The sequence below is a fragment of the Pseudopodoces humilis genome, chromosome 3 (genome assembly GCF_049639895.1).
Source record: "Pseudopodoces humilis isolate 2021_Gansu_Grassland_sample_001 chromosome 3, ASM4963989v1, whole genome shotgun sequence".
Lineage (NCBI taxonomy): Eukaryota > Metazoa > Chordata > Aves > Passeriformes > Paridae > Pseudopodoces > Pseudopodoces humilis.
In genome coordinates this window covers 8,554,503-8,568,895 of record NC_142202.1, presented here as the reverse complement: position 1 = coordinate 8,568,895, position 14,393 = coordinate 8,554,503, and the positions used below count along the sequence as shown (strand labels likewise).

The following is a 14,393-nucleotide window of genomic DNA, read 5'->3' as shown; positions in this document are numbered from 1 at the left end:
TCAGAGATCATCAGAAGCTTCATGATGAAAGGTCTGAATGTATCTGGTTTAATAGCAAAGCATAATTTTTTTCTTTGAGACGGTCTCATTCCCAGAGTGTAAGTTACCCCTGTATTTAATGTTAGGAAGTGGTGGGGGTATGTGCAGTTATTTCTGTTACCACAGCTCCCTGTATGGGGTTTTTTTATTCCTGCGATTAGAAATCAAAGCTCTGGACAGGTGTGTGGGGTTAAGCTGGATACTGGAGCTGCTTTCAGGGCTCTATAATATGTAACACACCTTCTAATACTAGCATTTAGAAAAGTGTTTCTACTGCCATTCTCCTTCTTTGTCAAATTGTGGTGATCTATCACTGTGTTTTTATCCGCTGTGGGGATCTGGGCTTTACGCCCCAGGTTTTTTGCCTGAGCCTTTCTGTACCAGGAGGATAAGGGTCAGGGCAAGGGTTGCTGGGGTGTCTACAGGTGGTAGTGAGGAAGGGCTGTTGCTTCTAACCCCAGCAGCTGACTCCTTCCTCTGTAGCTAGGGTCAGGATGAAACTAGAAGCTGGCCAGCTTGCCCAGCCCCGGTGGGAGCTCTGCCAAGGGTGTGCTCGTAAAGCGGAGGAAGCGCTCATGCACATCACCCCTCCATCCCCTGCTGAGCCAAGAAACCAGATATCTGCCATGACTCTTGTCAGCACGGGGATCAGGCAGGGAATCCTGTCCTGTGCGGTCCTGGGTCGCTATGAATGAACCTTCATGTTGGAGCCCTGCTCCTCGGAGGCCAGAGAGGGCCTCAGATGTCTCCGGGTTAATCTCTCTCTCTGGCAGGCTCCGTGTCAGCCATGCCCCAGCTTTGCCAGGTCCTCAGCCCTGTCTGGTGTGTTCAGTGCCAGCGTTTCCAAAGGCTGAGGTCCCTCTGGTGTTGATGGCTCCCCCTTTCTAGGTCCTCACCTGAGATGACACTTGGCATCTCTCTGCAGGTTAAGGACATCCACCCCCAAGGCAGTCCACGGGTGCTGTGCCAGCAGCAGGGCTCACACCAGCCTGATGCACCTGGTCTAGGTTCAGGAGTCAGGAGAGGCCCTGGAAGCTCAGCAGTCAGGGCAAGGCACACCAGGGAACACTGAACAACTGCATGTCAATTCCTGTAGTTTCCAGAGAGGAATTGCAGATTAAGTAGTATAAATATTTTTTCCTGAAAGTGGCCTGTTGCTGTGTTTGTGCTAGTAAATAATGCATCACCCAAATCTGAGCAGAGGAACACAGAGGTCAGTCCTAGCAAGCTGTTTGAGGAATCTTCAGCACACTCCTAGCCTGGACCAGTTACACCCCCTCCAAATGCCTTTCTGGGTATATGGCAGAAGGCTGCAGGGTGTCTCTAAAAAGCCTTTGTGGTGGGATCCACCCCATGTAGGGCATTTAACTACATGAGCTTGACCTGACCCTGTAGCTAATTCCATGCTCAGTCTCAGGAGCAGAGAACAGACTGAACAGACCCCCTCACTGTTTCACCTGGGTTAGGTGCAGGGTTTTAGTGGTAATAGTGTTCAAAAGAGGAGAGTGCCTGCTGAGTTTGCTGCAGGACTCCTGGCAGTCTCTAGGAGACAACATCTGAACATCTGCTTGTGAGGTGGTGTCTGCTTCTGGAAGACTCAAATACAGAAAGAGCCATTCCTCCCAAGACCTATGCAATGCTGCATTTTCTACCTTGTAACACTGAGCTAAAGCTTGCTTTAAAAATCCACCATCCCCAGTGCAGAGTCCTCCCAGCCATGTGAAGCATGCAGTTTTCTTGCAAGGCAGCTTTCTCCTCTTCTGGCAGCTCCAGACTTACCTGATCAATTCAGTAAAACAGAATTGGTTTATCCAGTCTGACCTTCTCCAGGCAGGATCTTGAGGCAGATCTTAGGCAGGATCTTGGACAGTTTCCTCAAATTAAAACATGTCTGGAGAACATTGTAGGCTCTTCCAAGCGCTAGAGCAACAGAGCATGTTCGCAGGCTGCTTGGGGTGCTGTCCTGTCTGCAAAAAAACCCCAAAACAAACCCAGGCCCAAGTAATGGCTGCGATCAGAGCTGAGGAGTAATGGGGGAGAGGCTGAAGGAGTTGAAACTCCTGTTCTTTCTTGAGGGCATCGGGGCTCCATGGCTGCTCTTCTAACACTGCACAGTGGTATTGGTGGTGTCCCCACCTGATGTCCTTGCTGCAGGAGGGAGATCATCCTGAGGAAACCAGAGAGCCCACACATTTTGTTTATTTATTTATTTACCCATTTATTTATCAGTGGATTTGTTCTTTTGTGGGGTGAACACAAGGTCCTCCCTAAAGTGGGAGGTGAGGAAAGACAGAGGGGTGGTTCAGGCAGGGGATACGTTGTGACTGGTGATACCTCCCTTTTGCCCCCAAAGTGAAGATGCCTTCTCTTTGCCATCTGAAAAATGGCAGAGGAGAAATGAGCAGTTAAGTGCAAAATCCAGCATCCCCCTGACCATTGGTGCTTCCTAATTGGGGTGTTAGTTGGGAGTCCTCCTTTTTAAAAGCAAATTTCTTCCACAATTGTAATATTAATACACATCAGTGGCATGGAATTAAATAAAATAGACAGTAATTGCTGTGTCTGTCATACTAATGATTATTGGTTGGATAGACCTAAAATAAATATTGGACAAATACAGTCTTTCAGAAGTGGATAGGTTGGGTTAATTCCTTCTATGCAGTTATTCCATCTCCAAGAGCTCTAAATCTTCCTCTGTGGACTGACTTCATTTCCGAAGGTTTGTCCCCTAGTTCTTGTTTCACGCTCAGGAGGAAATCCATTTTTTTCTCTCCGGATGCTGAAGTGTTTTGGGCAGTAGTTCCCACTCAGTGTCAGGCTCCAGCCCCCCACAGTATTTTGACTGATGTGCAGACTGAAGTGCTGTCCTCTGCAGATGCAGGCAGTATGCTCTGAAGCTTTTCACGGGATAAATCAGGGGATAAATTCATCCAAATTGCCTCTTTTTTTCCCCCCCTCTTGGAATAATAACAACAAAAACAATCAGCTAAAACAATTGCAAAAGTGCTGACCAGATTCACACTTAGGACTTTGCAGGATATTTTTTTAACTCCTTGCTGTTCTGATTTAGTTTTGATTAAGCATCTGGGTTGGAAGAGCTGCTCAGGTGGGGCTGTAAGTTGGGAAAAAATGTAGTTGTGGAGCTTACAGGAAGTTTTCATGGTAGCTTATAACACCATCTGGCAAATTTGGAGGTTTATGAAATCTGCTTTTAGGATTTTGCTATAAATTTGAGATGGAAGCTTGTTACTATCTGGAATAAAAGAAGAATAGTAATAATTTGGTGAAGAACTGTTTGTTCAAGTTGAGTCAAAATAGAGAAGAGCCTTGTGGAGTGGCATCAGAGCATCAAATGCCATGGCAGGGGCTGGAGGAGGGACTGGGATAAACCAGTTCTGTGCTGGTGCTTCCCTTCAGAAAGTCACCCTAAGGATAATTTCAGAGTGCATTGCAGCCCAGCAATGTTTTGTAAGCCTTTTAGACTTCTAAAAAAAATTTACATTTTTTTTTTTCTTGATCACTTAACATTCAGGGTTATCCTCTCCCCCCAGATTTTTCAAGCCTATCTCCTCACTCTAGTGTACATCCCTCAGCAGAGATTGTAAAATAAAGGAAAAACTTGGGGGAAGGGAATTAAAGAATAATCTTGCTTACAGTTAAATCTGTATAAATTTAATTGCGGAAACAGGGTTAGTTTCTGCTGCAGCCCATCCTGGACTTCTGTCCCAGCAATGGTATTATTGGTATAAGCTGGTATTTGGAATTGGTATAAATTCCTTTTCATCCAAAACTAGGAGAAGGGAATTTGTGGGGTGTTGTTTCAAGTGTTTTTTCACTCATTATGAATACTCTGCATCCTTTAAATCCAGCTTAATTTAAAATGTTGAGATTCAAACCTCATTTTGGGGATTATACGATGTAATTGGTTTGTTATATGATGAGTATTTGATGATCTTCACGTTCATCATCTAATCAGGCAAAAAAAGCCATAAAATTATAATCCCAAAAGATGTTTAATAACAATTTAAACTATTGAAGGCTTTATTTAAGCACATTAGGGGATTATAAACTACTCCCTTTTAATGGTGCCAAGAGGTAGATTCAAGGACTTCAAACACCTTTTAAAAAACAAATTGCCATGATTTTAAAAAAAAAATGAATGGGCTGAGGATTTCTTTCATGGAAATCCCATAATTTAATCATTATTTTGAACTGCTTTTAAAACAATTTCCTTAAGAGGTTAAATCTTACTGAAAGGGGAGACTGAGCAGAAGGTAAAAGACACGGCTGAAAGATGTTGACTTTAAAGTAGAAGGATTTTTTCTATTATGTATCTGGATTTTTAACTATTGTTGATTACTTGATGCCATCATACGAAACAAGAAAATTTAAAATAAGCAATATGCAATCTATTTAGTAAAACTGTTATTTGTAAAAGAATTTATTGGAAGCAGATATTTTGAATCTAGCTGAGAAAAATCGTCCCCATTGCTTCAAGGATGCCATTGTGATAGAAAACTTACACCATTTAATTCTACAAGTTTTCTTTTTATGTTAATATTTTAGTGGCTAGCAACTCTGTAAAGCTAAAACAAGTGGATTACATGTCTTTTCTCATCCCTCCATAGTTATGAGATTTTGCCTTGGGAGAAGCACGGGGTTAATTTGGCTGCCTGCCCCTACTCCCATGTGGGATTGCCTGGCTTTGGAAAGGAGTATAGTGAAAGGGTAGATGGGTACAAAACTAGGGTACTGAAAACATGGAAAGGGCAAAATACTTGGCTGAACCAGGTTTTCTTTGTTCTCCTCTCGAGAGATTTGGAAGCATTTAAAGAAAATAACAACCCTTCCCCCCAAGAAAGTACAACTCACAGTGAGTCTCCATCCTGCACCAACTGGTACTTGCTCTGCAAAATGCCAGAGGGCTCCCGGAGCTCATCTGCGTAACAGGGGTCAGATTTCCATATTTTGGACTTGGAGTGTGTGGGGGTGTCCTCCCGCTTTATCCCAAATACGCAAGTCTCCTCTTTCACTTGATTTTATTGTGGACAAAGCTGTAAAAAGCTTTCTTCCACATCTGCAAGACTTCTCAGTGGCAGCTGTCCCAAATTCCTGGGAAAAGCCAGGCTTTTCAGCTTGCCTTGAGTCACTCATGCACCGCCATCCCCTTGACTGGGAAGGTGGGAGCCAGGGCTTTTCCTGCTCCTGGCAGCAGGAAGACCTGTCAGAGCATCCAACAAGAGCATCTAACACAGGTTGGTGCAGGTAACCCACAAGGAGGGTCCTCAGCTCCCTTCTGCGGGGGCAGGTGCTGTGGCAGTCATCTCCAATGGCAGAAAATGGGAAATGTTATTATGGGAGAAGATAATTATTCTAGGGCTCTGTCTCAATTGAGTTGAGAGCTCCAGAAAGGAGGACAAAGAGGATTTAGGTTAAGTGTGTTTGAATTAGCTTCTTAACCCTTCAGCCCTCACGGAGTTTTATGGAGGACAGTGACTGTTAAAAGTTCCAGCATTTTCTTTAATCATCCTCAAATCTGTGGCTTTGACCTGCTCTTGAACATCCAAGGATTGGTCCATTTTCTAGCATGAGGGAAATGTTGGCATTTTAAAAGAAAATTGTTGGGTTTTGGGTGATACCCTTGGCGATGCAGCTGTTGCCCCAGTTTCATGATTTCTTGGAAGGAGCATGTCTCATGCACTGTCTTGTAGATTATTTAAGTTGTCAGCGCTGGGCTGTCCTACAAACCTTTGGTCTTAGAACAGAAAGGAAAAATAGAGGGTGCTTTAGGCAGTTAGTTCAAGGAAAACAGATTATTTACTTAGGCTCTTCTCACATTCAGAAGTGTGGTGTAGTTACAGCATCTTTTTTTTTTTAATACCTGTGATTTAGCTCCATTTCTATTGAAGACAGCCATCATGTCTTAAACTACAGGGTATGTGTCATCTCCTCGGGGCTCCTCACAGGTCTTGGGAATGGCAGTGATCCAGGGAAGTATTTTGGCTGAAATCAGAAGGTAGCCAATAATCTCAGCCAACAAGTTTTTAGAGAAAGAGTGTGTGTCTATTCCCAAAGGTCTATCCTACCTTTTTCCCAATTTCCCACAGTTTTTAGCTTGGAGGCACTATTGTGCCAATGTGGAAGCCACTGGCACATTAAAGAATTTGAATTATTTTGAAGCTGCTGAAACACATTAGTATTTAGACACTAGCAGAATTTCACGTCTGAGTAGAAGCAAGGGAATACTGAAAAGTTGAAACATGATAAACATTAATTCAGATGCTAAATTACACTTGCTCTGGTTGTGCTAGAACTCCTTTTGTTTGCATAAATATTCTCGGAAATGAGTTTACCAGCAAGAATGTTTGCAGTAATAAGAATTTTTAAGTCAGCAGTAGATGCTTTGCTTTCTTCTCCACCCTCTCCTTTCTTTTTATATTTGCAGCTGTGTTATTTTGCGTGTGCAGCTTCATTTTTGAAGTTAGCCTCCTCCAGTCAAGACACGGCAATGTGTTACACGACGCACTGCCTTTCTGCAGTCAGAGCAGACGTACAAAATCCAAGTGTCACCTTTGGAAGGGGGACAGAGAGGGAGGGAAAAAGTTTGGTCACCAATTTTTAAATCTGGAAATATGCGTGGAAATATTTTGGCGAGCAGTTTGCAATATGAAGTGCATTAAAGGCAGCAACAGTATCTTGGCAAGCAGTGGCTGAGCAGGAAATGAGGATAAATTAATGGGCTCGGTTGTTCATTATTAGTTGTTTATTTAGCTTGTCCTCTAACACGGTTGCTACAAAAGAGCCTATGTTGATTCTCAGATATGCTTATGTATGTAAGTGCCAGTGTTAATTTTTTTGTTGGAAATCTTACTCTTGAAGCAGTTTCACAGCATGCCAGTGTGCTAGCAAATGACTTAATCAGATCAGGTAAAGTGCCAAAATATGAGGCACCAAACCAGTTGGGCGCATATCTGATGAGATGTGTTAATCTGTGGTGTAAGATAAGCTGCCTTTCAAATAGGGTCACATTTGGAAGTGGTACATCAAGTTGTGTAAGATGCATTCCCTTGCTCTGGCATACACTATCCTACATCTGTTTGCATGAACTTAACCCTTGTCTGGATAAGCTAAAGCAGTGATGTTGTGGTGGCTATAGTCTGTTTGTTGCTCCAGGACAGGCATGAGAAGTGACTCGTTTTTTTACCCATTTTAGAAAAAGTTTTGTTCCCCTTTTCCTGCATTTACCTTCAGCTACACAGAATCTGCACTGTTACAGCTTACATACTTTTTCTTGTTGCATATATTAAAGAGGCTCTAATTCCTAATAATAAGTACTTGTGTTTACTGTCTGCCCATCAAAGTTTCCCAGAGAAAAATTTTCCTTTGGAAGGGATATTTTTTTTTTTGGTGGTGTAAAGTTAAAATTTTCCATGGGTAATGCCATCCTTTCCAACAAAACGCTCAGCTCAAAACCCAATTTTCAATATTCATAGAGTCGTTATTCATGGAACAAATGTATTCATAGAGCTGTTAAGGTTGGAAAATACCTTTAAGATCATCAAATCCAACCAATCTTATCTTATTGATGAGTCATCATTGTACTTCCAGCTCCTCACCCTGTAAGGTACAGCTGTGCTAAATGCATGTGTAGAGAGAAGGTAAGTAGGCAGAAAAGGGTTTAAGTTAATATGTAGTTATCTAATTTACCTCGCCTTTTGCATCATTGCCTGATTTAGACCCAGAGTATTTAGTGGAGTGCTCGTTTCACTTCAGTGGTGGGCCATCATTTTAATAAGGCAAGGTCTCGGAGCCTTACCACTTCATCTTTTGCTTTATGAAGCAGAAACTTCTGCCCAGAAAATACTTCTCAGATTTTAGATATAGCATGAATATTCTTTTCTTGGCTACTTTGTAATCCAAAAAGTTTGGCCCTTTGTAATCCAACCTGCACAGCATTAAACGTTTGGAAGCGCTTTTAAAAAAAACCTAGCCACAAAAGAACTTATTCTCACACTGGGTCCTCTGTCCCTGTGATCCAAAAAGCAAGGTAGTCATGTTAGTGGCACTAAGGTGGTCACTCGAGTCACACTAGTAAAACCAAGGGGCTGCTCATGATATCAAGATATTTTCCAAGAACTCTTTCTGAACTCATAAAGAAAATGGTGGGACTTTGCCTTAGGCGCTTTGCTCTGTTGATTGCTCTAAAATCAGCTTTGAAGTGAAACTCTTTTTCCTAGGCCATCCTTACTCATGTCAGACAGAGCTTCTGGTGTTCCTAATGATATTTTTGGAAAGGTAAATGCCATATTAGACAATCTGGCTAGTTAACAGATTCACTGGCAGTACTCCGCTTATTTGCCGTGGATTTTGTGCTGATCCAGGAACTGCACGGTGCTTGTGTGGGAACGGCAAAGAGGATAAACCCTTGATTTCATTGCTGAAACCTGAGCATGGGTCTGTCAGTGCAGCAGGTTGTAAACCCCAGAGGGCCATAAGCTGCAGTTGGGGTCAGAATTATTTTGAAACTGGTAATAACCCAAACCTTAGGATTCTTATGAATAAAATGCAATTTCAGTAATGTTTTCATAAACAGCAGTAATGGTGGCGTTTTAGTAAACAGTGGCATTACTTGCATCAAAATTGCACCACATTGGCTTTTAAATTACTCCACCTGTCTATATGAATAGGATTTTCAATGTCGAGGCACACAGACAGCTGCTGCTAATGTGTTTTTTTTTTTTTCTTCCCTGTGTAGATAGTGTTGGCAAATCTGCAGCCATCAGGGCTGGTTTCTGATGTAAAATGGTACCTGACCTACTGGCTTTGGTGCTGCAAAAGGAGCAGCTTTAATTACTAATGGTCGTGTTTTAGTTTTGTACTTGTTGATGTACAAAATGTCATTTTAGAGCAGTGTAACCTCTGGTTCACTTCCACCAGCGATGGTACACTGGCTGCAATTATTTTCAAAATAATTTGTGTTCCTTGGTGGCAGCTTGCAATCCTGCCTTGTTAACTCTCAGATAATTAACAGGGGTCTGGTGCTCCAGGTCCCTGTGTCCCCAAGTCTCACTGGTACCCCACACCTTGGAGGGCTGTCCTGGATGAAAGAGAAATTGTGCTTGCAAATCCCACTTGATTTATTTCTAGGACTGTTCCCTCCCTTGCATTAGGTGGGTGTAATACCCAGAAATTTGTGGAATCGATTTTGTCCTCTAACCCCTGGTAAGCTGAAGGGGTTATGTGGAGGCAGAGTTGGAGCATGCTGCCCATCTTCCCAGTTATGAACAAAAGGATAAGGCTGATGCTCTGCCTGGTGCTGTTTTGCTGGGCTGAGTTTGGTCAGAATGGTCCAGTTACCAGCCTCATGCCAGGCCTGAAAAGGGTTAAAGATGTTAATGGTGCCGTTAAAAATCCAGCTTGCCAATGAGCTATTTTGTGCAAATGGTATAAATGTAAGATACACTTGTCTGGCTCATTTGCAAGCATTCTTTTTGACTTCTTTCACACAACTGGTGTTTTTGTGTTTAATTTAACAAGAAATGAGTAGTAAATGAAAGCTGCTGCCTGAAATCCCACTGTGAGCGTGTTTTGCACTTGGCTCCCCAGTGAAAAGGCAATTTGTGAAATTATGTGATAGAGTAATTAGATGAAGCCGGGGCTTCTGATTGTTGCCATGCTTATGTGGTAAAGGTTTGCTGGGGAAAAAAAAAAATAAAAAACACGGATTATTACCCTGGCAAGTTGGCTCAAAGCTTCTTCATTTATTTGTAAACAGAATATTTAGTGACCGCATAGGAAGTAGCTGTAATCACCAGCTCATAAAGAAACCACAGCAGAGCTTTTGGATTTTTACAGAGTGCTCATGTAAAATTTAAGCTGGGAGGCAGAATCCCTGTTAATGTAATTAGGATCTAATTTACCACCCTTTGCACACAGATGTAATAATGTCTAGATATTTATTCTATCTTTAAGCACATTACATATACCTCAGTGCAGCAGTTACTGAACAGAAACAGGTGTGAGCACTTTCCGGATTCGTTTTTACACTGTAAACACACAGCGATTTAAAGGGAAATATTTACAAAAAAAAAAATAAAAAAAAAAAAAGAAGAAAAAAAAAAAAGAGGGGAAAGAATGTCTGCAAATGAGGCAGTAATGGACAGTTGCCCTTTATGTACTGATGGATTTCTCAATGGTTAAGTAAATTAAAGCAAATGCTAGAAAAATCAATAGGCTTGCAGAGTCTTGGTTGTGCCTCATAGACTTCAGGACAGAATGACAGATGTGGTGCATATGACCCATTTAAGTATTAATGCTTGGGAAATTGCCTCTGCGTGCAAGGTTATAGGCCTAGAAATATTGTTATATTAAATTACAGACAATGATATTTTTAAGTATATATGGAATTTATACGTTTCAGTTTAGTTGCTCTTCGGCATTACATTTGTCCTGGAAGATTAGTTGCGGAGTTGTTTCTCTGGAACGGTAAATCAGGTTTAAAAAATGTTTGAACAGTGAATTGTCTTTCCAGGGCTGCTGCAGACCGGTGAGCGTGTTGCACACCGTGGGGGGACAGTGATTGTGTTAAATAAGAGCCACACAGCCAATGTGTTCACTAGCAAATGTAGCATATAAGCCAGCCTAAATTAAATATCATTAAAAGGCAGCTTTTGAAATGGTGAGAGGGCTGGCACGGTAACATGGGGTCGCTGTTAAATTGGGGTATTCTGTATGACTAAACACAAAGTAAAATCCAAAGTGCGTGGTCAAGATGAGCTAAGCAAGGTAACCACCAAGACAGATCCTTCTCACCACCTTCCCCACGTGCTGCAATTAAAAGGGGCGAGTTTGCAAGGGCAGGATGAGTAAAAACTGACCCCACACAGAAATTCTCCTGAAATAGAGATGTTATGATTAATCCAAGCAGGCAGACGAGCTCTAGATGAGATAGTGTTTGCCATCTCTGATTTCTGTCATTTCTTGCTGTACTTCCACCCAGGCAGCAGGGAAGTAGACCAAGTTAATTGTCTCTTTGTGGCATCTCTGGCAGGAAGAGCGTGAAAATAACTGGGACCCTGATTTTGGTGTTGGCGTGAAGGCAGAGCAGTGTGTTGGCCGTGCTTGCTGTCGGTGACAGCCCAGCATACCTTGCCAGTTATCCTGACTTCACCCCAAACACCTGTTTCTGTGAAGGGAGCAGCGGATGCATTTTATATACAACTGCCATGTTTAATATTAGAAAGGAGCTTTAGACTTTGTCAGTACCACTGCTATTCCTTGCTGAAGCCATTACATAGGGAGTGTTGTTGTTTTCCCCTCAAACATTAATTGTCACGTTTTACTTCCATTTTTTCCAACAGATTTTTTCCTTGTTTTGTTTTGTTTTTTCTTGTTTTGTTTTTGTTTTTTGTTTCGTTCCTTGATTGTCTCTGATATTTGATGTGTGGGTACCACTGTATCCCTTCTGGCTCTCTCTTTTCTGACTTTTCCTTTTCCCTAAAGCACGAAAATTCCCTGTGGAATAAAGCAGAGCCATCTCCAGGGGGTGTAAGGGGTGCACACTGCTGCCGGGAATGCCAATGAAACGATGACATTGTGGAGGGGTAGATTATTACTTTTGGGCCTGCTGAGGACCTATTTGTGTGTTGAGGCTGGATGAGAGCGACTGGTGCTGAGGGCTGTCAGGCCAGGGCTGAGTGATGACAGACCCTTGTCATTTGCCTGCATTCAGCTTCATTGCTATGGTGACAATATGCAGTGATGAAAGTGGCCTCTGAGGGTTGGACAGCATCCTCCATGGTTGCTGTAGCCGACAGCGTCTTTGCAACAGTGTGTTTGAGCTGCTGATGGCCCTCGGTGTCAGAGCAGCGTCAAATCTCTAATGACAGAAACCCTCCACAGGTTTTTGGGTCCACAGGGATAGTGCTCGTGGCACCATCGCCGGTCTCAGCAGCTCCTTGCATCAGTGACAAAAATTGTCTTTACCTGTTTTAGTCATTTTTATGTGCCTCGTGGTGGATTTCCTTGATTTATTTTGTGTGACATACAAGCTAGGTAAGCTGGAGCTTACCTGCACAGCAGCACGGGGTGGCCGTGGTCCTCCTGCTGCCGCATGGAAGGCAAACACATTAATCAGCATACAGGCAATGGCTGCTTTCGTTAAATATACGTGTGAGGGGCCCTGGTGAACGGGCTCTTTTGTTCCCAGCCAAACCAGAAGGGATCAAAGGTCAGCAGGAACCCAGAAGTCATCAGTCAGGGCGGGTTTTGCTGGATCTCGGGCTTGTCAGCTCCATAGTCACCCCTGGCAACTCGGGCTGCCGCCTGCTTGCCTTCCCTACTGCCTGGCGCAGAACTGGAGCATCCGGTCTCTCAGTTGCTGTAAAAAGATGCTGACATGAAGTCTGCATTTGAAATACAGTGTGAGCATTGCCATGCTCCTCTTTGTTATCCAAGTCATTTGAGAGTGAAGGTACAAAAATGATAACTTGGCTTTGTAGTGATCTTTTTGCTGAGTTCACCTTTAAGGTTTTAAGGCTGCAAATTCATTTTTGGTTTAGTGGCAAATGGCAACCCGGGAAGAAGCAGCAGCATATTGCCAAGATGCTTCTAGGCTTCTGCATATAAAAGTTCACTTCTAAAAAAACTTACGGTATGGCATTTATTTCCTTTGAGCAGATCGATTTATTTTGCCTCCCCTCCCTGTGATGTTAAAGTACATTTGGCAGTAATCAGTTTATCCTTATTAGAAGCTGTGGTAAAAGGCAGAGTTGCTGAGTCAATTCACTCCATTTACTTCCCCTATTGAGCCTTAATGTGTCCCAGTCCCCACCCCTTACAGTGAAAACATCATCAATTATAGGGCTGACAGGAGCCTGGGACTCAGTGTAAGTTGCTCCTTGGGGTTGTTCATCTTGCACCATAAAAACTGACACTCAGCAATATTCATCACTTACCCCTACCTAAAATGATTGAGTAAACAGTGAGGAGAATTAACAGAGGGGTAAAAAGGGGGAAAACGGAGTTTGAATATGTTGGAGGCAGCCTTGGGCTTATATGGCAGGAGAAGTAGAGCCATCAGCCAACATGCAAGCTCCCCACCACAGTTTAATATTGCTGCTGAAGCTGGAGGGAGGCTCAGTTATCCTTCAGCCAGACACTGCTTCTCATAGCCTGACCTGCAAGAGCTTTTCTGTCTTGGCACTTGGAAAAAGCAGCTTCAGCAGTGATGCAGCAGAGATGTGTTGAGTGCCCAACTCTGACAGCTCCTTAGAGAAATACATTTAAAACACTGCACAGTTTACTCCAGTTTGGTCCCATGATATTTGTATTTATTCCAAACATCCTGAATCACCTCCAGTGGAACATAATTCAAAGTGGGAACCAAATTTTTTAAGTCTTTTTGTACATGTGATATGTTAAATTTTTTTCCTCCAAAACCTCAAGAAATAAAAAAGCGTGGAATAGAATGTGCTTTTGTTACCATTACCTTCCCTTCCTACAAAACAAAGCAAAAAAAAAAAAAACCATCCAGCCAAGCGAATCCAAACATGAAAACCTCAAACTTTGGGCTTATTTAAATTTTCGAAGTAATCTTAAAAAAAGAAAGGGGCTCTGCTTTCCTTTACCCAAAAAGTATAATGCAATCACGGTAAGGGGGGGAGAAATTCCCTTAGCCATACACCTGGTTTGTTTTTATGCCCGGTGCTGCGGTCAGATGGTTGTCTAAATAAACAGAGATTAGGTGGAGGGCTTTATCTCAAAGCTGGCACTGGTTATCACACTGCTTCCTCCCACTCCCTCCCTCTGATTGTGAGTTGTATAAGGAGACTTAGCAAGCATAACTTAGAGCCGATAACCTTTGAATGTTAGTTCAAGGAAGCTGTGCCATAGTAACAACAACAAAAAGAGAAATTATGCAAACTCTGTCACAGACTATTCAAACAGTTGGGAATTTGACCCTAATTCTGATTTAAAAGAAAAAAGTATTTGGTAAGTTTGGGGTTTTTTTTCCTCCTAGAGTGCTATTTGAATTTAGCGTGATCTATAATATTAATATTTGAGCAGTAGTTAAAAAAAAAAATATTCCAGGAATAAACTTGAGTTTATTTTTCAAATTCTCTCTCCTTTGGGGGTCTTACTTTAAAATTGCTTTAACAAAAGGAACCTGTAATGTTTCATTCGGCCAAATTGCTCCAGCCCTGCAGTTGAGGGTTGAATTCATCTTGATGCAGCCCTGGAAGAAGACACTGTTGGCATTTGTGTTTGATGGCAAATGAGATATATATGTATATATAATATATATACACACAGGCAGGGGACATAAGAGAGGCTGCCAGGTGATGGACAACTTC

At 42.5% G+C, this 14,393-nt stretch overlaps 1 protein-coding gene across 6 annotated transcripts in view; it reads left to right on the top strand.

Annotated features, from left to right (window-relative positions):
* MEIS1 (Meis homeobox 1) overlaps nucleotides 1-14,393 on the top strand; it is a 107,994-nt gene that overhangs the window by 57,047 nt on the left and 36,554 nt on the right. The window lies entirely within an intron of this gene.